The sequence below is a fragment of the Lontra canadensis genome, unplaced genomic scaffold (genome assembly GCF_010015895.1).
Source record: "Lontra canadensis isolate GAN:19392208 unplaced genomic scaffold, GSC_riverotter_1.0 scaffold72, whole genome shotgun sequence".
In the NCBI taxonomy this organism is placed as follows: Eukaryota; Metazoa; Chordata; class Mammalia; order Carnivora; family Mustelidae; genus Lontra; species Lontra canadensis.
The window spans coordinates 8049184-8071923 of NW_022631066.1; the positions used below are offsets into that span (position 1 = coordinate 8049184).

The window sequence follows — 22740 nt, forward strand, 5'->3', positions numbered from 1 at the left end:
CCTATGCTTCCATGATCCTTGATGCTCAAATCTGGTCTCTGCTAGTTCTAAGCAAATACAGAAGAGACTTGAAAAAGAAAAACCCACAGTCTGTTTTAATCTGATTTTGTGTGCAGCCCCAACCTTTGAGAAGAGCTAGAGGATCTTTAAGGGTCATGTGTAGTCAGGAGCTTGCACTTGGGGGATCAGAACAATGCCCCCCACTCAATAGCCTTGCTGAATCTGTGCTGGGTCAGTGGCTCAGGATTAACCAACAGGGCAGAATCCCTGCCTATACATGGCGGGCTGTGGTTCTGGAGCCCCCTTCTGTGTACCCTTGTATACGGAGCTTGTTATGGTCCTCTTTCCATCAGGCAGAATCCCAGAGAAGATGAGCTGTGAGGAACAATGGCGTTAAAACCAAACAGGCTAGAATTGCTGACATGATAGTGTATCCTCATCTATGGAAGTGGCTTAAAACGTGGTTTAGTTTTCTTTTAAGATAATACCGTGACATTTGCAATATATCTTAAACCTTACCTGTAAGAGTAAAATGAGAGAAGTATAAGATGTGTTTTATTGTTTCATGAACCACAGAGTTACGTGCAATTATATATATAGTTTCTTTAAATATGAATATAGCTCAGCCTTGGAAATTTAGTTCGTTATGAAAATGTGTGAAATATCATTGCAAATTAGCAGCTTATTGTTCATTTTGTTCCTCTTGTTAATCATTGCTATCATCCATTTTAGATGGCTGTCTAATTTTTTGTTAGTAAATGGCAGTCTCCATAGATCTTGGTTTGTAGGTTATCTTTTTAGAAAATCTCTGCATACATTTTAACATGCAGAAAAATCTACAAGCAGGCTTTTTTTGACTGAGAACTGGGCGAAACACTCTTTTTTATTCTGGCTAATGATCTTTTGTTTTATCATCCATTAATTTATAATGTATAACATATTAGAATATGTGGCATATAAAAGCACTTCTAATTTTAATTTCATTTTAAAATATTCAGTTGTGAATTTATGGATATTGTATTACCTCAGAGTCATTATTAGTCATTATTACAACTAATCACCATTATTTATTATACATTATAAACTATTTCTGGTTGTTTGAATGTGGGTAGGATTTCGGATGAATGAGGTTCTTGACTTCACTGAGTTAATTGTTCGGTTATTCGAAAGGGAGTATATGGCATGACATTTTTGTCAGTAACGTGTCTGTTGGCTGTAGCCCTCTCTCTCTAGTTCTGAGGATCAGAGTAATTTAAGCAATTTGCCCACCAGCTTACTTTTTGATTTCCTCCTGGAGACTGGTATTATCTTCTAAACAGTGACATGAACATTCAGAAGCTTAAGTAAGCATAGGAGAGTTGTTGACCCCTTCTAGAGGGACAGGTTAGTACCCCGTTCGTTGCATTTAGAGGAGTCTTCGTGAGCCTCCGCGGGGAGGATACACTTGCTCTGACCTCCTCAAGGGCAGGGCCCCTCGGCAAATTCCCGCGGGGTTCTCCTCTTCTCTCCTCCTCGGGAAAGAGAGGTGTTCGCTGATCCCTGTTTCAACTTTCCACCCTTCACGCATCCCCCGTGGTAGCTGTGCTCACTCCGTTGTTACCAAATATAACTAGCCAAACACCTGGACTGTTAACTAGGTAAGACACTAAGACTCTTAATCTTGGGCTTTTTTATAAAAAAAAATACTTGCACAAAAATGCCACCTTTATGTTCACTGAATTTTAACATGTGAAGTTCTCTCCTATGTGAATAGCTGTGTATTACCATAGCCGCCTGTAACTAGAACCCAACTTAATCTTTAATTTTTTTTTTAAGTAGCTCCTTCCTAATCAGAGGACTTGTAGCATAAAGCTGTGCACGTGATGACTTTTAAGGAGGCATTTTATTCATTACACTCCCATTTTTCCGGAAAAGCCAATTTCACATTCAGTTCCTTCGTCTTAGGTATTCTGTTCTAAAAGCTGCGGTTTCTACCCTTCGCTTCCTTACAACTTTTTCTATAAGCCATGTATACCCCTTCCAATAACAAATCCTTTTTTTACATATTGATCTTCAGAATACCAAGAAAGCATATTTTAATTTTGCTTTGGCCCTTAAGTAGCTGATGAATCGCCTTCCTTTTTTGCCATTTTTTCTAACCAGTTGCCTCCTTACCTAAGCGAGGTCGGTAAAGAACTTACTGGCTTGCTTCCTTTTCATCCGTGTCCGTGGTTGACTTTCACAGTGACCTTCATGTTCCAAGCACATCCTTGGAGGCCTTTGAGTCTAGAGCAGTGACAGGCAGAGAAGATGGATGGTCCGACTTCCAAGAGGGGATGTGGACATTTGAACCAAAACAGTGAAATCAGGGTGCAGGAAGAATTAAAACGTCCTGAGATGATCTAATGTGGCGAAGACAGGAACTTGTGCACTTAAGCTGGGAGGAGCGGTGGCTAGGTGTGGCCGGGAGGGTGTCGAGGTGTCATTTTTCAAGAGCTGGGTCCGTTGAGTACACTTGGGACATCCATCGCATCCTCCTCATCATTTCTCAGGTGGGGACTGCTCTTTGTCCATTTATCATACATTCAGCAACGGGAACATATTGGCTGGTGTCACCGCGTTGCCCATTCATTATGGTACTCCCTCTATTCGAGTACGGTCATTGGCTCGGTCAGGTTATTGAAGAGCAAACCCTACGAGGGCATTAGCATTTTCTGGCTGTGGTCGAGCTATATCCGGTCACCCCTAACTCTGTATTTGGTGCTGGTTTTCTCCTTGCGTGACCACCCTTATCTCTGTGAAGCAGTATTGGGATTGAATAGTCACCACTAGTTAAGTTTCCAGAAGGTAGATTTCCCCCCCCCCTCCCCAGAAGGAGAAGTCAGATTAGAGTCAGGATCCTTGACAAGATGCTTTGTGAAAGGGAGTAACTCACACTTTTCACATTTCCATCAAGGAAGGTGGATAGGAACTACAAGCCATTTTAAAAGCTGACATGTTAACTCTTAACAAAAGGCGAGGTTTGACAAATGTTCGGCTGAAAATGTGCCGGTTGAAAGAGGCATTTGGAAAGCAGGCATCCTCATGAAGCCTGCAATTTGCGAAGTATGGTGGTCCTAAAGCCTCATTTCCAGAGCGACATCACTCGGAGAATGCTTCCCCGTCATTCTTCCCGCCCTGTGACTTGCTTTTGTCTCTAGGGATAGGCGCCACAGTCACTCACATTTTTATTTTCTTCTTTAATCTTGAGTGAAGACCAGCCTTACGATTATTCACGCCAGTTAGTGGAAGCATTTTCACAAAGCAGCACTTGGCGAGTGGTGGGCCATGATGAGAAAAATGCCGGCAATTTCTTTTTGCTAGAAATCTAGCAAAATAAGTCATCCTGTTTGATTTGTAAGAAGCACGACTTCTGTTTGCTGGTGATTGTCTCTGAACTTATTTCCCTGGCACAGTTCAAACTGAGAAATGTTTTCTTTTTTCTGCGCTGCGTGCAAACCTGTGTACAGGCTATGGCGGATGTAAATGGGCCTTTCTTAAACAGCTGGCATATCCTCTAATGGCTGCCGCGTCAGTGACCTAGAAGATCCTCGAATAACCAATCTATCTGGTCTACCAAAAGGCTGCAGCATTTCAAACCTAGTAGGTGATCCCTTCATTTTGAGACCATTCTTTCTGGAAGGAAATCCCGTCTAACAAAGCTCTCCAAACCTTCTTATTTTCTGCTGAAGTATAAATGGATGCACAGAACTAGCAGATGGTTTTATAAATATCACAGAAGGATGAAGGAGAGGGTTAAACTTCCAGGACCTTTCTAGTAGTTAGTGAATTTTACTTAGTGACACAGGAAGGCAGGAAAAATGTAGACTTCTCATTCATTACTGTATCTGAAAATAGCTCAAATTAAGCCAGAGAAAAACAATATTTCTTTAGACATGAAAATGAAGATCCAGGGTTTTTTTTTTTTCCCCCTAAAGCTTTGAACATAAAATATTGTTTTTATTTTTTAAAGTTGACTGTGTATTGGGTTCCTGGTAATTTATATTTCCTTTATAGGTGTTCCATATGTATATTTCCATCCTTTCCTAAGTTAATAAATGTATTACCACATTTCCTCCATAAGACAAAACGTAAGATTCAAACTTCTGACGGCCCTGGATCCATTTGCATGCAGATATGTTGCATTGACCTAACATCGCTAAGAAATAGCAAAGAGGAGAAGAAAACCCATAAGGTATATTTTGGATGGAATTGTGTCATATCCCTTATCTGATGCTTGTTTTCATTGGTAAAATGGCACAGCGTTCCATTTTCTCCAGATAGTGTGTTACCAGCACAAGGATGACATGTTTATTCCACTGAACAGAGCTCATTCCGGACAAGGAATATCAGCTGTGGATCTTCGACATTCACCTTGAGCTGTTCGTTCCCTTGGTAAATGATTACCTCCCTCTTAAAGGAAGAGGACGAAAACAGATTGCGTGAAGAAGAGTACATAACAATTTAGTCTCTCCCCCAAGTTTTCTGGATCAATTGCTTCATGTAATTTACATTTGAAAGGATCTTTGCTTTTCTGCTGCTGAGTTGTTGAACACAGTTATTCGGGCATGCTTCAGACGTAATTAGTATTTTTCTGTTGTCTTGGTGCACGTTCACCATTTTCTTGATACATCAAGTTTTTATATGCCCTTTGAAGCTTTATTTTTCTATAATTTTGTAGCTCATGCAAAATAGTGCCGTTTTTTAAATGGAAGGTGCATCCCATTCGACGTGGCCAGTGCACCTGGGTTCCGGAAGAGTCGCAGTAGGGAACCTCCCCGTCCCCCGTCACGGTAGGGAACCTCCACCCCCTTAAACCTATAAAAGTCTAAGGTGAAACCCTGCCAGGGTTTAAAAACCAGCTTCAGGGGGCTACCCGGTATTTCTGAAGGCATCCAGGAAGCCCCATCTTACACATATTCTGAGATTTTTTTTTTCCTCTAATGCAGATTAGAGAAGCTTCCCTCACCTGTCCACGTTCACCATGGTCCTCCAGTGTGGTCACAGCCCAGCCACATGCCGCTGGCCTGCCAGCTCTGTAGGGACAGGGTCGGTCAGGTTTGACCATTGAGCTCTGTCAGTGCTTCTGCTTTTTATCCAGCGACTAGTGTACTTACCATTAAAAAGTAGAGAATACATTTAGAATAAATGAGAAAAAACACACACACAAAAAACACAACTTCCACAAGAAAAGGAGAAGAGTGATGTTTATCCTGAACCTCCTACTTTTACATACTATGATTTTGAAGAGCAGAACAATCCTGTCCTCTCTCCCCACCTGGTATCGACTTGTATGTTGACTGTCAGGTTTGCATCGAACCTCTCCAGCCTCTCTTATATTGCTAGAATGTAATGTACAGCATGATTGGCTACAGTATCAGTTTAAAGTAAATAGAATATAATTTGCTCACTTGACAGAAGAAAATCAGCATAGGCTAGCCTCAGCCTGTGCTCTAAAAAGGAAATGTGTCATATTACTTCCTCTACAGGGGCTATTAAGAGTTCCATTTTTAGATAAGACTTACTTGATATAATTATATTGAGCTATTGAGTATTGACCTCCTCAATGAAATGAAATTGGTCAGCCCTGCATATTGACAACTTTTTTTTTTTAAACTCCTTGTCATCTTAAAGTTCAGTGCTCGATGCTTTCTATCCTGCTAAAATGAGTTATTGGATGTATTTACAGTTTTTATTTGAGAGATAAATTAATAAGTGGCACTTTTTTTTAAAATATTTTATTTATTTATCTGTCAGAGAGAGATATATAGAGAGAGTACAAGCAGGCAGAGTGGCAGGCAGAGGCAGAGAGAGAAACATGCTCCCTGCTGAGCAAGGAGCCCGATGTGGGACTCGATCCCTGGACTCTGGGATCATGACCTGAGCCAAAGGCAGCAGCTTAACCAACTGAGCCACCCAGGTGTCCCAGTAAGTGGCACTTTTATAATAAAAAAAAAAACTGTGATTTCTATTCTCTACACAGTAATATTTTATTACATGCTGGCTTTTTATTGAGATCAGGTCTCTTATTATGGTCAAGAATTAGTAGAGGGTTTCGAGGGGGTGGTTTTGGCAATTTTTAGCAGTTCAGGGTTCTTCTGTGCTATCAGATATTCTGACTTAGAATGTATTCTATGAAAGGACTTTCACTCAGCTTTATCAGATAAAAAGCTCAGCTGTGAGTTACATTCATAGGTATCTGTTGATGTTACAGTTTATTTGCCAACCATTAAGGAAACAACTTTACGTATTTTATCCTGTTGTGTTCGTGTATTATCTCATATGTATTTTCAAGACTCGTTTTATAAAAAGTTTCCCGTCAAGAAATACTGATTCCATTCTGATAGTTAATTTTTAAGTAGTTTCATCTGGAACATATGCTGTTCCATTACTTTTAGATTGTACATAGTTTTGATTCTCCATCTAATCTGATAACATATATTCAGAGAATAAATAATCGTTCTGGTTTTGGTTGTTTTATGTCAGGTTTCTGAGTAAGCACATGGCTACATGGCTTTTTCTTTTTCTTCCTGCTGATAGCTAGTTTTGTCCAAGTTTGGCTGTCAAAGCCACCCAGCAGAAATTCATTGTCTCAGGGTTCTAGAGGCTGGAAATCTAAGATCAAGAAGTGGGTGGGGTTGGGTTTTTTTTTCTGACAGAAGGATCTGTTTCAGGCCTTTCTGCTTGGCCTGTAGATGGTCACTTTTTCCCTGTGTCTCTTCACATCATCTTTGTTGCTTGTGCATTGCTGCCTGCATCCAAATTTCCCATTTTTATAGGGACACAAATATGGTTACATTCCAAGGTGCCTGGGGCTAAGGCTTCAATAAGTGAGTTTGGGAGTAGAGAGGGGTGCAGTTCAACCCATAACACTACTGTTACTCGGATGCCCAGAAATAGCATTCAGTCCTCTATCCACGTGTTCCGTCTCTTTACGCTTTTCCTCCACAACCCCCATAACTTCACGGTAGGCATATTTTCTCTATTAGCAAATATGTTTGAATAACTCTCTGAGACTTGGTCCATTTCCCTCCCCCCATGCCTTTCCTAACATGCTGGGGTTCTGGAGTTCGATGTTCCTCCAAAGCATGCAGATTTACTCCTGTTTGGACACGGGATAGGCTCTTATGCCTGGTAGAGGAGTTAGTGTTTTTATTTCTGATCTTTTCACAGTAGACCATATTAAAACAGAAACTGGTTAGGATTTAAAGGTCCCATGGGACTGAAGGGCGCCTAAGAAAGTCCTCTGTTCTGTCGTATTTGGCTAGAGAATTCAAGAAGCAACGGTTACATTGAGCATCAACTGTTGGACTCCATGCTGTTTCTCCCACAAGAATCTTCTAGAAGGAAGATGCTGTACAGAAGGCCGTTGTGCCTCCTGTCTGCTTCGTATGCCAAGGGACCCACGCTAGCAGGTATGGGATCTTCTCCCTGGGACTTTGTGGTCCTCAGTGGTAGCTACTGGCGTGTTACTCAGTAAGGGGTGAGAGATTTCCTGTCTCATGTTAGAGTTCCAGTTACCACATCTGGAGCCCTTACAACTTTGTTGCATTTTTCGTACCTTATCTCTGTAGTCTTAACAGGCAAGACTTAGACTACTAATGACAGGGCAGGGAATTCTATTCTCATGTAATTAAGGTGGTTTGCTTTTCCAGCAGAGAGAGGGGCATCAGAGATGGAATGCATATTTTCATGTGATGCCCCATGGCATAAAGACACAGGCATACTGTGCTCTGACGCTCTGTTCTTAGTGTATGTCCTGGTCCTCGAGGTGGGCCTCTGGTCTCAGTTCCCTCGGTGGCAAACAGCCTCTTCATAGCCACGCTCAGCTTCCCCATCTCAAAGACACTGATTCAAACTAGATCATCTCCAAGTTGCCCCAGCAATGATTTCGGATTCTGATTTTTTTTTTTTTCTGGGAAACATGTTTTATTATCTTATATTAGTCCATTCCTTTTTTTAAAAATTTAGTTTAATTCCTGAATTTGCCCCCATATGGACTTACTTCATTGATTTCTTTTTTTAAGGCAACGAAGGATGATGATGACCCTGAATATAAATTGTTACAGGAAAATGGATACAAGATAAAATTACCAGATCAACCTTTTTATTCTATATTTTATGGAATACCTAATATATGTTTGGCAGTAACTTATCCGTACACATGAATTCCTGACACTTTCAATTCTTCAGACTTATTAATCAGTGTAGTCAGCACCAGAGCAATTTTATGAGACTTACCAGTCATCAAAAATTTATTATCAGATAAATCAAAGAAACAACGAGCATCTTAATAGGGTAGAGAAAGTGGCATGTAAAGGATCGTTTAAGACTGTGCGTTTTGTCGGTCGTGTGTTATATTTACAACCCGTATCAGAGAACTTACTCATAATTTCATGCAAAGGGTCAGGGTGATTGTTAGTTTCTTAGGTGGAACCTCTTCCCTTTGTTTTTCTCCAGTAGAATATTTTGTTGGGTCTAACTGGAAGACAGAGGATGCCACATAGACAGAAGGTAGGACACCTCATGTTGGAATGTGAAGTGTATAGCATCCGTTTTAACCTAGGATCTGCATTTCCTTTGGAATTCTATTATAGTTGTGCTCCAAAGTTAAGAATTCGCAAGCTCTGTCCTTCCCTTTGGGATGAGATTGCTGAATTTGAGCTCTTGGAAGTGGCATGGGGGAACAGCAGTCGGCAGACTGCCTCCCTTGTGGATGGGCTCCGTGTGTGCCTTCTGAGAACTGTGACTTAGGCTTAGTTCTCTTGTGTTCTTGGCACTGCTCCTGACACCATTCTGAAGGAGTCACAGAAGACTTAGATCTCCATCCTGTGGGCTGAGCTGTTTGGAGGGGAGCTTTTCCATCACCCGAGCCCTGTCCTAAGTGTACCAGACCCTCACTAGTCTCTAGGATGGAAGGATCGTGGCAGAGGTCCAAGGAAGGGCTGAGCTTCCACTGTGGAGCTTCTAGACAGATCCACTGGGAATGGAACCGAAAGACAAAGATGGGTTATTTCCCATCAAACATACAAAATGTGCCTGCCCACCTCCCATCTCCTTAAGTGCTCTTTTCTCTGCCTGGAATGTTCCGTTTTCCCTTATTTACCTATTGAAAGACCACATGTTCTTCAGGTACCAAATACTGCTTCCTCAGACCTTTTTTCTGAATATTTCCCTATCGCCTATGTTTTCCAAGTCCCTTTATCATTTTTCTTCAGAATCTTTACCTTTCCTTTTAATAATAATAGTCACCAGTTACTGAACGTTGACCATGTGATAGACATTGTGGTCAACTCATTACAAATGCTGTTTATCATTTTATAACATAGTATTTATTTCTGTGAATACTGGCCTTTATTTAGTGGGGTGGAGGAAAGGGAGCTGAGTACATGTTTTCTCTCCCTTAAGAGGCTGTAATCTTTTTGAGAGCAATACTCAAGATTCCTACAAGCCTGGGCTTCGCCTGTGGCATGCCCCTGATGTCTTATATAAATGACCTGTCTCACGCGGAGGAGCCGCTGACCGGTTGCCCTGATTTCTAAAAGAAATCACAAAAGAAAAACAGAAACCATTCTGGCCTCTAGAATGGACCAAGTTATATTTTGTGTGTGTGTGTGTGTGTGTGTGTGTGTGTGTGTGTGTGTTTGTGTGTTTTTTGCCATGCCCAGTAAACAACAGCCAAAACATTAAAATGCATTCTCAAAATATGGTATTAAGTGAAGATGACGTCTTCACATTAATCTTTCACTGTATAGATCTCCGCTTTTTTACCATACTTCTCTCAGATTAGAAATGAATTGTTTTTTAACGGCAAATCAGTAAGCTGTGTTTGAAAGTGAGCTCTTCCTCTCAGAAATCTGCAGACTCCGTGCTGGTCTTGTCACCTTCTCTTTGTAAGGGAGTATGTATGTGTTACAGATGTTGTCTCTCTTTGTGAGAGAGACTTGGGATGCTGGTGTGGGTGGTTATCTCTAGGGAAGGAAACTGGGTGGCTAGAGTCTTGGAGGGCAGGCCATACTGTCCTTGCTTTTTACCCTTTGGTACCTGTTGAATGTTCTGTTTTGTACACGTACTCACTACTTAATAGAGTGTTTACAAACCACAGAAGAACCTATAGGGCCCTTGAAGTCAAGAAACCACAAAGACTGTAGCGGTATATAGGCATACCTCATTTTATTGCACTTTGCTTTATTGTGCTTCTCAGATGGTGCGTGGTTTTTAAACATTGAAGGCTTCTGGCAGGCCCGTGTCAAGCTAGTCTGTTGGTGTCATCTTTCAAGTAGCGTTTGCTCATTTCTTGTGTCTGTGTCACGTTTTGGTAATTCTCCCCATATTTCAAGCTCTTGCATCGTTGGTATATTTCTTTTTTTTTTTTAATTATTTTTATTAACATACAACGTATTATTTGCCCCGGGGTACAGGTCTGTGAATCGTCAGGCTTACACACTTCACAGCACTCACCACAGCACATACCCTCCCCCATGTCCATAACCCAGCCACCCTCTCCATCCCCCTGTTGGTATATTTCTGATGGTGACCTGTGATCAGTGATCTTTGCTGTTACTAGTGTCATTGCCTTAGGGCCCCACAGGTTGTGCTTCGGTAAGACAACAGACTTCACGGGTGGACGTTGTATGTTCTGGCTGCTCCCTGGACTGGCCGGTGCCCTGTCTCTCCTGCTGCTCAGGCCTCCCCTCCCTGAGACACAGCTGCCGGTGGGGGGGAAATCGCAGGAGAACTAAAATTAGAAGTGGAGCCTAAAGATGGTGCTGAATGGCTGCGATCTCATGAGAAAACTTGAATGGATGATGAGTTGCTTCGTAGGGATGTGCAAAGAAAGTGGGAATCTAGTGAAAATGCCCTAAAGATGGTTGAAACGACAGAAAAGGATTTAGAGTATTATGTACACTGCGGGGTTTGAAAGGATTGGCATAACTTAGGAAAAAAGTTCTCCTTTGGGTACAGTGCTGAAACAGCATCCCATGATCCAGAGAAGTTGTTTGAGAAAGGAGGAGTCGGGTGAGGTGGCCGATTTCATTGCTCTTTTTTTTTTTTTAAGATTTTATTTATTTATTTGACATAGAGAGAGGAGGGGGAGGGGCAAAAGGGGAAGGAGAGAAAGACTCCTAAGCAGACTCACTGCTGAGCACGGAGCCCAACACAGGACTTGATCTCACGACCGAGATCGTGACCAGAGCAGAAATCATGAGTCAGTTGCTTAGCTGACTGAGCCCGCCAGGCGCCCCCAGTGCTGTCTTATTTTAAGTCACCCTGAGGGACCAGTCAGCAGCCATCAACTTTGGAGCAAGACCCTCCCCCAGCCAAAAGACGAGGACTCACCGGAGGCTCACATGGTGGTCAGCCTTTTCTAGCCAAAATATGTATTTATTTAGACAGAATACTGTGGCCCACTTAATACACTACAGTATGATGTCAACATAACTTTTATATGCGCTGGGAAACCAAAACCTTCATGTGACCCACTTTTCTGAAATAAGGAAATAACTTGCTTTATGGTGGAGGTCTGGACCCACACCCTCAGTCTGTCTGAGGAATGTATGCCTGTAATCAGTCTTCTCTCCCGTGCTGGCTCTTTTCCGCTCACTTGCCGAGATGGAGTGGAAGCCTTCTTACCAGGTACACCGTTGAACCAAATATAGCCAAAACATTTTTGGGGCGCCTGGGTGGCTCAGTGGGTTAAGCCTCTGCCTTCGGCTCAGGTCATGATCCCAGGATCCTGGGATTGAGCCCCACATTGGGCTCTCTGCTCGGCAGGAAGCCTGCTTCTTCCTCACCCACTCCCCTTGCTTGTGTGCTTGCTTGCACACGCGTGCTCTCTCTCTCTGTCAAGCAAATAAATAAAAAAAAAAAAAATCAAAACCTTCTCAAAGGGTCCTGAGTCTTAGAAAGCGACTCTAAATGAGACCTTGAAAGAAGGTTTCTCACTCAGTGCAGTGATCATGCTTATTCTTGGCTTAAGTATTGTGAAATCTTACTTTTTTTTTTATAATATGCCTCAGATAGCATCAGTTTTTCCTGTATCCTTGGAAGAATCTGTAGCAGTCCATTTTCCCTTTCTAATCTAATGTGAGATGGGAAAAGGTGTCATTCACAAAGAGGTCACAGAGTAGAATAAGGAAGAAAAAAACAACCAAATGTACTTTTGTGTTGAGTATCTTTAAAGAAGGGTATTTTCCCACCTAAGAGTTGAAGTGTTTGAAAGTAAGGTTTTCTGTATTTGCAAGGTCGTGAGGGTTCGAAAGGAGAAAGAATGGATGTTGGAGGAGTTCACTGTGTATGAGAGGATGAGGTTGGGCTTCAGGTTCCCACACAAGAGACATGGATTTTTTGGTCTTAATTCTTCTCTCTCATCTAATTTTTTTGGCTCTGAGCTAAGATGACGTGTGTGTTTCAGACTGTTTGTGTGAGATTATGAGCATTTTTAATCTGTTCTTGTGCATTCTCAATAGAAACTGCGTGAGTGGTGATCTTTTAATAGACTTTGTCTTGCAACTAGCGAATTTATTTTGGAACTAAATTCTAGATAATTCCTAAGGAATGTAAATTTTGTTAATAACAATTTTTGTTTTGAAATACTTAAAACGTTAGAACTGTATTTCTTTTGAGTTTTCCGAAGTAGACTTTTGCTTTATTTTGAATAAGTGGAAATACTAAGAAAGCTCAACAGGGAGACTGCTGGTCATTAAGTTGATTGAATGAAAATATTCTCTATAATTTTTATACTGAAACATGGCTAGAAAAAGAAATAATGGCATATGGGGGAATGCTCCTTCAAAACCACCACATGAATGCATTACACAAAACGACTTTGATTTTACTGTGGTTGAAATACTAAGAATCTTGAGCAGCTTCTGCTAGAAAAATTCAGAACATGATTAAGTCCAGTACCCTTCCCCTTCCTTCCATTTCTTTTATTCATGGACTAGCATCCAGGTGGATCCGTGAATGAGAGAAGTTGCCTCCATTACACGGAGGAGAAAGAATTGACATTCACTGACTTCCTGCTGTGGTTGAAGCCCTGTGGGGGGTTCCGTATAGGCTTTATTTATCTCCTAAAATTTCAAGACTCCATGAGACATAGGCATTCACCTGGCCTTCAGATGAGAAGACAGAGAGTCTCAGATGAAGTAAAATGGCCAAGGTTTTACCCGACTGGTAGAGCCAGAAATCAAACTCCATCCGTCTTATTCAGAGACTCACTAACCTTGTATTCCCCTTGCTGCTTTTGAGTCCTATGTAGGAACAAAAAGAAGAAGCGCTGAGATTACGGTTGACTTTCTCATAGGGGCGTTAATGTTTGATGCTTCGTGGTATGGTCATAATCATTTGCCTTCTCTGGTTCTTAAAACAAGCCCAGTCCCCTTTAGGGCCACATCCCCGTCCTGTGGTGAAGGCACAGGCAGCCACATTCTGGTGTCCCGAGAGGGCATTCCTGAAAGCCTGTCTTCCTCCTTCTAACCCTAATTCTGATCTAACATCCACCTGTGTGCGTGGTTCTGGCCCAGCAAACACAAACCCATCTTCTCGCCAGCCTTCCGCTCTGCTTCAGTGGGTATGTGTTCATCTGCCGTGGGCTGCATGTTAACATTGTGTCATAGTTGGACTTCAGTCGGTTATTACCTAGTCAAAGGCGCCTCTCCACCACACTTCATATCCTTTATCTCTTTGGGCATCAGTGTGGCCTCCTACCTTTCTCAGCTGAAATCAGATTGGTGAGTACAACCCCTCCCAAGTTTTCCCCATGATCTCTTCTTTGTGTCTTAGTTTTCTTATTATCTCCGGCCCCAGGTTATAATTCTCAGCCCAGAACTAACTTTTCTCCAAGAAGTCTTGGTTCTTTTAAGTGGAAAATAACATTAGCATGCAAAAACCAAGGGTCCAGAAGTAAATATTTTCCAAACAAGGGTCAAGAGTAGAGTGACTTGTCACTCCAGCTACTGGAGTGACAAAACAGAAAAATTAGCTGTATTCAAAGGAGCATGCATTCTTGTTGATGGTTCCGGTTTACCTGAAACATTAGGTTTGTTTTGGCTTTACTCTATAATTAAAGTTTATTAATCCACTTTCCCCCTTGGCAAGTTATGCATACTAAAGCATGCGTGTGTTTATGTGACTGGTGATCCCAAGTTGGCATGCCTTCATTTTCATTTCTTCCTGGACCTGGTCTCACGTGTTCTGGAATGAACTGCTAAGTGCATAAGTTTTGGAAATCTTGTCACTGTCCCCAGAGCACCGAAAAAGAAAAAGAAATTCTAACTTCCTTCTAGGTTTTATACTAAAGAAACCAAAGGTATAGATCACCTCGTTTCTAGATAGAATCCCTTTTTGTTAGAAGACCATAATGCTAAGCAGGGAAAATGTACCGATACAACCTTTTGGGGTTCTCTGTGTTCCCTCTTTGTTTATTTCTCTTTTAACACAAATAGTTTTATATTCGATTTCCAGATGACATTTGGCTTGTCCTCCATCCCATTCAAGTTTTTGCTCAGATGTCATCGCCACAGAACACTTAACACCGTTCTATCAGAAACAGACCCACTCCCGCCCCCTTCCAAAATGGAGGTTCCCCCCAGAGCTGGGACTTGGTTTTGCGCAAGGCCGTGTCGCCGGGAGCCTCAGACAGTGCCTGGCCCTGCTCAGCTCTCAAAATACTTGATGAATGAGAGTTGTTGTTCTTCCAAGTGTACGCTGTAGCCTGCAGGTTCAACGTTTCTGCTTGAGGAACGTTTTTAAAAACCTTCTGTCGCACATCCATTATACATTTTTAAGTGTTTCCCTTTTTCTTCTCGCCTCTGAGTTGCTAAGATTTCGTGGTATTATTAGTGTCGCCTCCATCACCATAAATGTTTCTGTGATGTTTCCAAGGCTGCAGCCTTCCCTAGCCAGCTCTTCCCCATCAAATCTAGTAGCTCTTTTTAGCCAGGCTTTGAAAGAAACCCCCACACATGGAATTTTAGAAGGTAATATTAAAAAAAAAAAAATACCAGAGTCTTTGAGGGGGTAATTGACCTAGACTCAGCTTGTTAGCCTGTTTTTCTTCCTGTTTATGAATCAGCCAGCCTCCATCCTCTAACAGATAGCACTGTGGGGATTGGGGCGGGAACCTTGCTTTTGGCCACTGAGCAGCAGCCCACAATGCAGGTGGGACTCCTCTGCCATCACGATGGCATGAGAGAATCTGTAGAAGGTGAACTGGCAGGCTTGGAACTAGAGTTGTTGCTTAGAAATAAACAGCAAAGCAGAGGGGAGGGATGGGAGGTAGTTAGTTCTTCCTCCCTATCCCCCCTGCCCCAGCCCTCAAAATAAAGTTTGTTGACAAGTCAGCAAAACCACTTAGAGCTCAGTCTCTGAATCTAAAAACCCAGATGTGGAAGGGACTAGGGAATTCCTCACTGGGCACTCAGCTTTGGGGGAACAACCAGAGGACTCATGAGCTGCATTGAGAAGCAACCGTATCAGGCAGGGGGTTGCCTGCTGTAGCTCATCTCCCTCACCTGTGTCACCGATCCGATGACCTTGGGGGCTGCCCAGCAAGGGTGAGGAGTGGTGGTTTGCTTAAAGAAATATTTGGCTTGTCTGCACACAGAAGGATCCGTCAATCCACTGCTTCCAAGTGTGATATTAAATTTTCTCATAGGTTGCATTAATTTTGCATATTTCAAACAAAATTCTCCTGATGAAATTTTTATTGTAAACAACGTGTCGAAGACAAGAATATGGCATTTTATGGGTTCACCCTAAGATACGGCAGTAGTCTGACTTTGTTTTAATTATGTGCATCACCAGGAAAAATAAAAAGTGTATGAATGAATGAAAGAATCATAACCACTCTCTGTATATCATGCCCATATTCCCAGTTTTGAAAATAAATGTTGACGCCTCCGTTACAGAAGAGAACTTCAGAGCAGCTGGCGGAACTGCAGCCAGGTTCCCCCAGCCTCTGGGCTCAGAGCCTCGCCAGCATCTGGAAGTGCACACTTGTGCCAGTGGAACTTGGGGACCCTAGAGAAGGATTTCCACGAACCCCAAGGGCTTCTAAATACCCACCAAAGGAAATGTCGATAAATGGTGAAATGTCTCTTGGTACTACCTGGGAGGGAACCCAGGAGGAGGAGAGTTTAGTCACAACATGAAGCAGGCATAGCTCTGGAGAGTAAGCTAGCTCCAGGAGGCATGTGCAGGAGACAGTGTGTGCAAACACAGGCTCTGTAGGCAGGCTCCCTGGGTTCAAATCCCACTGTCACCCCTTCCACTACTTGTGTGACATTGGTCCAGTTGGATTTTTTTTTAATTCAATGTCTCTATTGAAGAGCAGTTGTTATACAATAAACGACATATGTAAGGCACATAATTTAATACATTTTTAAATAGTTTTTTTTTATTATGTTGCGTTAGTCTCCGTACAGTAGTACATCATGAGTTTTTGATGGAGCGTTCCATGATTCATTGTTTGCGTTTTGATGTGGGTATACACTTCTAAATTAGGCACTGGAATCAGGACAGTGAACCTACTTGTTGTACCCAGAAGTTTGCTTGTGCCCTTGTCTGAACCTCTCCCTCATGACCTCACTCTTTTTACCCCATCTCTAGGCAACCAATGATCTTCTTCCTAAATGTACGGTTATGTTTTATAAAGTATTACATTTAGACATGTAGTGCGTACTGTTTTGTTTTAAGCTGGCTCCTTTCATTCAGCAGCATGACTTTGAGAGTCAAGTTGTTGCATGGAGCAGTAGTTCATTTCTTTTTACTGCTTAGTAGTCCATTAAGTGGGCATTCCACAATTCACTTATCCAGCTGCCTATTGGTGGGTATTTGGGTGGTTTCTGGTTTGGGGCTATTTCAAATAGTTTTCACGAACTTTTTGTGCAAGTCTTTGATTGGACACGTGCTGTCCTTTTTCATATGGAGTGGAATGGGTGGATCATACGTTAAGCATGGATTTGCCGCCTTAAGTAACTGCCAAACTGTTTACAAAGTGGTGATGTCACATTATATACCAGCCAGCCGTGTCTGAGTGTTCCAGTGGCTCCATATCCTTGTCAACCCTTGCTGTGGCCAGTTTCTTTTTCACTTTTATCCCATCTAGTAGGTTCCCACGTGGGTGATGAATAACGATGTTGAGCTTTAGTTATCCCTCTATCTTCTTTAGTGAAATTTTTGTTCAAATCTATCCATTTTGAATAGTTCATTTATTGCTTTGAGATTCTTCATATGTTCTAGATACAAATCCTTTATCGGTTGTGTATGTTGCAAAGTGTTTATACCTTTCTGTGATCTTTTGATTCTTATTCTCTTAGCAGTGTGTTTTGAAGAATAAAACCTTGTAATTTGGTGCAGTCTGTTTTAGCAATTTGTTCTTTTATGGATTGTGCTTTTGGTGTCATATCTAAGTATTCTTTGCCTAACCAAAGTTAGTAAGATTTACTCCTTTGTTTTAGTCCAGAAGATTTATAATTTTAGGGTTTACATTTAGGTCTATGATGCATTTTGAATTAATTTTATATATGGTGTGATGTGTGGATGAATGTGTATAGTTTTGCATATAGATATCCAATATTTTCTGTACCACTTGGGTGCAGATTGGTTGATTGTTAAGTTTTCCATATCCTTGTCTCCTTGTTCTGTCAATTATGAAGAGAGGGGTATAAGTCTCAGACATAATTACAAATTTGTCTATTTTTCTTTTTAGTAATATCAGTTTTGCTTTGTGTATTTTCAGGTTCTGTAATTAGATTTATAAATATTTAGGATTGTTTGTTCCTCTTGATTAATTGACTCCTTTTTCATTATGGAGTGAAATTCTTTAGTCATACTAGTATTCTTTGGCCAGAAATTGACTTTGTTGAATAATAATGTAGCTACTCCATCTTTATTTTGATTAATGTTAGCATGGTATATCATTTTCCATTTTTTAAAACTTATTTATATCTTTATCTTTAAAATGGGTTTTTTAGGGGCAGCATGCAGTTTGGACCCATTTTTTTCATCCATTTGGCAATCTGTCTTTTAATTGGGGTACATTAATCATTTACACTTAATGTGATTAGCGATATAGGTAGGTTTGAATCTCTTTTCTTAATATACGTACATTTTCTTATTCCATCTGTTTTTTTCCCCACTTTTATTTTTTTGTGTCTTTGCATTGTATATATTTTTTAGGACATCATTTTGTCTCTTTTGTTGCCTTATTAGCTGTAATCTTGTGTTTAATTTTAGGGTGTGCTTTAGTGTTTGTAATTTACATCTTTGATATTTCACAGTGACATTATATCACTTCACGTAGACTGGGAAAACTTTACTGTAGTAGACTTTGACTTCTCATCTCTTAGGCTTTATGCTTCTGTTGCCATTCATTTTACTTCTAGTGTTCTGAGCTCCACATTACACTTTTATTATTTTTATCAGTGAAATATCTTTTGCAGCAATCTAAATAGAAATAAAGCATCTTCTACATTTTGTTACATATTTACCACTTTTAGTGCCCTCCATTCCTTTGTATAGGTCCCTATTTCTATCTAGTATGATTTTCCTTTTTTTGGAAGGGCTTCCTTTAGCTTTTCTTACCATGTGGACCTGCCATGTATGCATTCTTTCACATTTCATATATCTTGAAAACTCTTTATTCTCCATTATTCTTTGAATGATAGTTTCACTGGTGTAGAGTCTTGAATAGACAGTTTTTGTCTCAGATTTTTGTTTTTGTTCCACTGTCTCTCACTTGCATTGTTCCTGACAAGAAATCTGCTGTATGTCTCATGTTCTTGTGTCTATAACCCTCCCCACCACCCCCACCACCACCTTGGCTACTTTTAAGACTGTTGTTTTATCACTGGTTTTCAGCAGTTTGATTTTAATGTGCTTTAGTGTGGTTTTCCTCACCTTTTTTTTTATGCTTGGGGTTTGCTGAGCTTATTGGATCTGTGGGTTTATAGTTTTTATCAAACCTAAACATTTTCAGCCATTATTTTTACACATATTTTTATCAAGCATTGTCCCTCCCTGTCCTTGTCCCCCAAGCCTTTCCTCTCTTTTCAGGACTCTGTTTATGCATGTTTTAGTCTCAGAGTTGTTCCACAACTTACTTAAACTCTCTTCATTTGTTTAATCCTGTTTTCTCTCTGAGTGTCATTTTAGATCTTTTTTTATTATTTTGAATTAAAATCCATAATTATACATGATAGTTTGCATCTCATGATTATTTGGATCTTTTTTTATATCTTACAAAAGTCAGAATACTGATTAGTGGAAAAGGAGGGGATTTCAGGGAAAGTGGCTCTACCTTGTTTTTATTCTCATCCTGGGTAATAGGTACATGATTGTTCATTTTTAAATTCTTCTTAAATGAACTTACATAGTTAAATGAACTTATATTTTACGGACTTTTTGGTGCTAGTTCTAAAATGACTTGAAAATACAGTGATTTGGTTTTACATTCTATTGGATTAAAAACCAATAACAAAAACAAAAAAACAATGACAACTGGAAAAAAATGATACTTTTCAGATATATTCTTTGTTATAACATTTTCATTGTTTTTGACATAGTTCTATATTTATTATAGTATATAGCAAAGAATGATTATGTTAAATCATAGGGAATATGATTTTCAGCAAAAGGGAAAGGAGATTAAAAAATTAGAGAAGTTAAATCCCACAATCATAATTTAGAATTGGAAATTAACAATAAAATCTCATGGTATTTTTTTCCTTTAAAAAAAAAAATGTTTCTTCAGGGACGCTTGGGTGGCTCAGTTGGTTAAGTGTCTGCCTTCGGCTCAGGTCATGATCCCAGGATCCTAGGATTCAGTCCCACATCAGGTTCCTTGCTCACTGGGGAGCCTGCTTCTCCCTCTGCCTGCTGCTTCCTCTGCTCTCTCTCTCTCTCTATCTCTCTGACAAATAAATAAAATAAAATCTTTAAAAAAAAAAAAAAAGAAATTAGTCCTTTAAAAATAAATGTTTCTTTGTTCTGTCTACCAGAGAGACCTGGGAAAAAAAATGGCCAACACAGTTAACAATACCACTCTTGGCTCTGGATTATTATCTTTAAGCACCATTTCCCACTATAAGAACTCTGGGATCTTAAAAAAATAAAAAGGCAATTCCAGCTCTTTATCAGGGGATATACAACTGAGCTGTATTATCCTGTCAGTCTAGAAAGCAAGGAAGCTATCAAAGACGTGTCAGAAGAACTCAAGATGCCAGGTTGAAGATGTGAGTCTCAAATCTGGGACAATTTGGATATCAGTAAGAATAACTAGATTTATTAAGACATTTGCATGTTTTTAGAAAATCTCATTCATACAAAATGTAAGAAGATTTTTTTAAATAATCAAGAAATTTGAATACTGGATATTTCATGATATTAAGGAATTCTTATGCTTGGTATACTTAATATGTTATATGCATACTTAAATGTTTATGAAAGAATTAAAATAATTTCTCACATTTGCCTCAGAATAATGTGGTGGAGTTGGAAGAGGGGAAGTAGAAGTGAAAATGAATGAAATAGAACAGGCCCTGAGTAGATTGTTTTTGAAGCTGGATGAGTGGGTACATGGGAACTTACATTATTCTCTCGACTTGTGAGTATGGATGAAATTTTTCCAAATACAGTTGAAAATACTTTAAATAGAATAAAGAATTATGAGTGCCTGTATCATAGTTTTGTTGTGGAGGTAGTGCCTGGTAAGCTCCATATTACATTACTTACCTTAAAAAAGAAAATAAAAATAGCTCAGATGTCATGCCCTCCACCCCCGGTTTTTCTGATCAAGGGGTAAAAGCTTCTTTCATTTCAGTCCACAATTTGGAGCTGAGGGCCCTGTGGAGCTATCCATGGTGCTGACCAGTGCTAGCAAAGGGGACATGGGACTAAGGGAGGAGTCAAGGCAGGAGGGAATGAAAGATGAATTTGGTCTTATATATCCTGAATTTAAGGTTTCTGTATAATCCTAGCTGGAAGGAGCTCTATTGGGGAGGGGATTTTATGGTCCTAGAATATAGGAATCCAATATGGGCTGGAGCTACAGTTCATCTTTCTTTTGGCTGAGCCTTCCCAGGACCCATCCTTTAATTAGACACTAGCCTGCCAACTAAGGAGGTAAATTTGGTCATAAATGTATGTTATATCAGCAGTTTGGTAAATGTAAACATAAACCTAAACATCCAGCCATATTTATATATCGCAGTCATTTTGATAAGAGAGCTGCCTGGAATCATGTCAGTGGATGATCTTCCGGAAAGAGAAAATTGACATTACGGTTAGAGAAATGTAAACCACCTTCACAGATGCAAAACAAGGTTATTGCCCTATGATTCCTTTTATTTACAGATGTACAAAAGTTAATAATGAGGGAGATCAGAGCAAGGGGAGCAGAAAGGAGATAAAGTGGGACTGTTCTTAAAATTTATATCCAAGGCCTTTTTGGCTGCATTTAGAACTAGGAAAAACAGTAAAATGTGCTCAGTTGATGTCTGTATCCAATGTTTTGTTTTACTGTTTTCAGGTTTTATAGAAGCATAAAGATCATGAAGTCATAGTGATTATCTAATTTACCCTCCTTATTTTTCAAATGATGAAATTGAATTCCAGGTGATTAAATAATCTAGGATAGCCTAGCTAGTTCATATCAGTTTGGTTATTGAATGTTTTCAAGTGCCTGCAACAGTTCTCCTACCCAGCACCCATCCTCCCCCACTTACTGGTTAATTCCGTGCATTGATTCCTTTATTTGAGGAATCTACCTCCCCCACTGCCCTCACCCCTCAATAAGGTCAAATAATTACAATAGCAGAAAGCAACTACAGCTGTTCATTGGACGCTTGCTATTTAATCACTATAACTCTATAAGGAATGTGCTATAATCTGCATTTTACAGAGAGAGAAACTGAAATTGGGGGGACTGGCTAACTTGCCCAGGGATATAATTGTATATGCTAGAGCCAGAATTCGAACACATTCTTACTCCAAATCTGAGCTCTCCTGACCACACTTACTTATTATCAGGATACCTTGTGCCGTCTTGGCACTTACTGCTCTTTAATATTATGTTTATTTGTGGGATTATGTCGTACATTTTTCTCCTACTATATTGGTAACCTCCAGGAGGCCTGAGATCCTGCGTCTTTTGGTTCATCATTTTTGCTTAGCTTCTAAGCACCTAACATCTAGCAGGCTCATTGCATGTATTTTCTCATGTGTAAAATGGAATTAATGGTACTGGATTTTTATACTATTGTTTGTTCTAATTGCACTACACTAGAGTGCAGTTGCACGGCTGTATGAACTGTGAGAGAATGCACACTTGGTGCCCACTACCTCATGTCCACTGGAAAGTACTCAGTGATAGAGTGGCTTTAATTATAATAAACAGGCTTAGAGAGGACTTAGTGTAAGAACACAAGGCAGAGTCTCATCTGGTATTCAAGGCTCTTAACTTTTATTCCTAACTCCTTTTTGTTACCTATACTGAATCTTGTTAGAGAAGTGAATCTGGGAAAATTTATTGCTTTCCAGAGCTGATTTCTTAATTAGATCGACAGCTAAAGTATAAGCTTCATCCTTGCTAAATGTTGTTTTCATCCTTGAGACCAAGACAGATCCACAGTCTTTCTGATACTGTGGTAGTTAACAGAACTGTCTGAACCAGTCTCTTGGGCATGGGCCATTAGGAAAGGCTAAGGTAAATATTTTCAA

The 22740-nt window shown here is 40.3% G+C and overlaps 1 protein-coding gene across 3 annotated transcripts in view; it reads left to right on the forward strand.

The window, feature by feature from the left end:
- Nucleotides 1-22740, forward strand: part of RSU1 (Ras suppressor protein 1) — a 186130-nt gene that overhangs the window by 103966 nt on the left and 59424 nt on the right. The gene's annotated exons all lie outside the window — the stretch shown is intronic.